Below are 4,175 nucleotides of genomic sequence, written 5' to 3'. Positions count from 1 at the left end.
TCAGATATTCAAATTCATTCTTAGTCTTACATCACTTCTCACTCTCATACTAACTTGAGTGTTGAAATGCTAACCTTGCAGGTCATCCCAGTCTTCACGACATCAAAAGCTCAGATCCATCGCATCACATTGATCAATTCTAATTCAACAACAGAACAAAAAATCAAACAATTCAAACAACTTCAAGTCTTTTTTTTTAACTAAAATATAGATTTTTAAATAAAAAACGGTTAAGTCTTTTTTATTTTTTTATAAAATAAGTATGATCTAACTCGAACTTGAAATAGATTATACTCAAAGCCTCTTGTGTATGTTTGACATATTTATTGTCGTAAATCCTAAATATTATTACATTGGTTGGAAATTAAAAGAACTTTATCGTATATTTTGTTTTGTTTTTTGAGTTTAATGGACATGTACGGTCAGAGTAAAGAAATTTTATATAACTGTCCAATTGTCAAATCATTTAAATCTTTTTAAAATATCAATATAATTTGATAGAATCCACGTCGTTCATTGAGTGATAATAAAAATTTATTTTATACCTTCAATGCACTTTTTTTTTTCTTTCACTTTTGCAAAATTATCTTTATGGTCATTGATCTCACTATATATAGTGAATTTTACATAAATTTCATAAACACATGTGAAACTCAATTAATAAAAATAATAAATACATGTAGCTGTTGATGGGTTTTTTTGTGTGTGTGTGTGAATGCTGAAATTATAAATGTCTTAAAGATAAACATATTGAAGAGTAATTCAATATTCAGAAGATGGACTGATCTTCTGATGGTTACTCAGAAGATAGTATTGACCAGAAGATGTTATCTGGGTCCCATTAGCTTAGCTGTTTAGTAGTAAGGGTACTTTAGTATTTTGTAGTACTGTACTGTTTGTATCTTAGACTTGTTCACTAAGTTTACTGTTTTAGGGCTTATGTGGCAAGATTTTCTTTTCCTATAAATAGCCTTGTAATAGCTATCATTAGTAGTAGAATACAATTTTATTCTCTCATCTCTTTTGTGCCGTTATTCTATTATTCTCTTTGTCACCATCTTTATTCATTGTGCACCAACAATTGGTATCTAGAGCTCCGGTTCTAAACACAGGGAAACACGAGTGAACGTGAGTTTGTGTGACTGTGTGATTGATTTTGTTTCTGGGAAACAAAGTTGTGTTGAATCACATTTTTTTCTTGATTGTTTGTGGGTTGGGAAACACTGTGTGAGTGTGAGTGAAATCTGATTTTTCTGCACAAGTTTAAAGATGAGTGGAAGCAACTTGAATACCAAACTTCCAATTCTTGATGGTAAAAACTGGAATAGATGGATGATTCAAATGCGTGTATTATTTGGTGCTCAAGATGTTTTAGATCTTGTCACTAGAGGATATGTTCCGGTTGCAGCGGATGCAACGGAAGAACAAAGAGAAGCGCAGAGGGAAACGAACAAGAGAGATCAAAAGGCGTTGTTCTTCATCTATCAGTGTGTGGATGTGAATGTGTTTGAGAAGATTTCTGATGCTATGACGTCTAAGGAGGCGTGGGATATACTGGTCAGGTGTTACGGTGGTGACGTATCAGTAAAGAAGGTGAAGCTTCAATCCCTGAGAAAGCAATATGAGAATCTCAACATGAAGAACAATGAGAAAGTCTCTGAGTATATCTCTAGAGTGATTGTGATCACTAATGAGATGAAGGCTTGTGGAGAAACTCTTTCTGAACAAGTAATCATAGAGAAGATATTGAGGTCACTTACTCCTCAATTTGATTATATTGTTGTATCTATTGAACATTCTAAAGATCTGGAAACCATGAGAATAGAAGAGTTGCAAAGCAGTTTAGAAGCACAAGAGTTGCGTCTGACTGAGAGAACTTCTGAGAGAGAAGTTGAGCAAGCTCTGAAGGCTTCTTTTGTCAAGAAGGACCAGAAGCATAGACGTGGTGATAGATTCCAGAAGGAAGCCTCAACTTCTGATGAGAAGAGATATCAGAAGGGAAAGGATAAGAAGAAAGTTCAATGTTACTGTTGCAAACAGTTTGGCCATTTTGCTAGAGACTGTTTGGCAAACAAAGGAAGGAGATCAGAAGAAGCAAATATAGCCAGAGAAGGATCAGATGATGAACCTGTGCTATTGATGGCTTCAGAGTCGGACAAAAGATGTTCGTCAGAATGGTGGTATATGGACACTGGGTGTTCAAATCACTTGACTGGAAACAAACAATGGCTGATAGACTTTGACTCTGAAAGGAGGATAAAGATCAGATGTGCTGATGATAAGTATCTTTATGCAGAAGGTATGGGAAATGTCAAAGTCAAAGTGAAGAATGGAAAGACTGTTCTGATCAAAGACGTTTGGTATGTTCCTGGAATCAGAAGCAATCTGATGAGTGTGGGTCAGCTCATTGAGAAAGGTTTCTCAGTTGTTATGAAGAATAACCTCTTGAAGTTGTATGATTCCAATCAGAAGTTGATTATGCAATCTGAACAGGGAAGCAACAGAACATTCAAGGTGAATGTAGAAACAGCTGAAATAGAGTGTCTGAGTTCTCAAGGCTCAGAAGGTGATAGTAAGCCGTGGCACAAGAGGTTGGGGCACTTGAACTATAGAAGCCTGGGGCATCTAAGTTCTAAGAAGCTCGTACATGGCATTCCAAAGATTGTGAAGCCTGAGAAGTCATGTGAGGTATGCATGAAAGGAAAGCAACCCAGATTGCCATTTGTATCAGAAGTTGCTCCAAGAGCAAAGCATGCTCTGGGAGTAGTGCACTCTGATGTGTGTGGACCATTTCCAGAACCTTCACTTGGAGGAAATAGGTATTTTGTGTCTTTTGTGGATGAGTTCACAAGAATGACGTGGGTAACACTTATCAAGTTTAAGACTGAGGTGTTCACAGAATTCTAGAAGTTCAAGGTGAAGACTGAGAAGCAGAGTGGTCAGAAGATAAAGATTCTCAGAACGGATGGTGGAGGTGAGTATAACTCTACAGAATTCCAGAAGTTCTGTGATGATAATGGAATTGAGCATGAGGTTACTGCTTCTTATACTCCTCAACACAATGGTCTTGCTGAACGTAGAAACCGTACTTTGCTTGATATGACGAGAAGTATGCTAAAAGAGAAGAAGCTTCCTCATAATCTATGGGGAGAAGCTGTTGCTACTGCATCATATATGCTCAACAGGTGTCCAACGAAGAGGCTGAAGGAAATTGTTCCTTTAGAGAAGTGGACTAAGGAGAAGCAAAGTGTTAGTCATCTGAAGGTTTTTGGTTCTGTGTGTTACAAACACGTTCCAGAAGCTAGAAGGAAGAAGCTGGATGATAGGAGTAGAGTGATGTTATTGGTGGGGTACCACAGTACAGGTGCATACAAGCTCTATTGTCCAGAGACTAACAAAGTTGAAGTCAGCAGAGACATCATTGTGAAGGAATCAGAAGTTTGGGATTGGAGAGAGTCTCAACCAACTTCTGATGTAGAGATAACCTTTGAAGAAAAGTTAGAGTCAGAAGATGAAGAATCTTCTGAAGACGAGTCAGAAGATGAAGCATCTTCTGAAGATGAGTCAGATGGAGAATATGATTCTGATCCAGATTCTGATGATGATCCAGAGTCTGGTGGTAGTCATGATTCTGGAAGGGAAAACTCTGAAGACATAGGGTCTGGAGGACAAGCTTCTGGAGAAGATCATGGAGGTGGTGACTCTGGAGTAGCTGACTCTGAAGTAGCTCAGCGACCACAGAGAGTCAGAACTATACCAAGAAGGTTTGCAGATTTTGACATGTTGCAAGACACAGAAGTTGACTCAGAAGGAGAGGTCATTCAGTGTGCTATGTTAGTAGATTCTGAACCAGTGAGTATAGAAGAAGCACTCAAGAAGAAGGTCTGGCTGAATGCTATGAAAGAAGAACTTGAGGCTATAGAAAGAAACAAGACCTGGAAGCTGACAGAACTTCCAAAGAAGAAGAAAGCCATCAACGTCAGATGGGTTTTCAAGGTAAATCTGAAGCCAGATGGATCAGTTGGTAAACACAAAGCGAGGCTAGTGGCTAGAGGTTTTCTTCAGAAACCTGGACTAGATTACTTTGAGGTGTTTGCTCCTGTAGCTAGACATGAAACAATCAGACTGGTGATTGCGTTAGCTGCGAACAGAGGTTGGTCCTTGATGCATCTGGA

Source organism: Vicia villosa, linkage group LG2 (assembly GCF_029867415.1).
Source record: "Vicia villosa cultivar HV-30 ecotype Madison, WI linkage group LG2, Vvil1.0, whole genome shotgun sequence".
NCBI lineage: Eukaryota > Viridiplantae > Streptophyta > Magnoliopsida > Fabales > Fabaceae > Vicia > Vicia villosa.
This window is presented reverse-complemented; position numbering follows the sequence as displayed.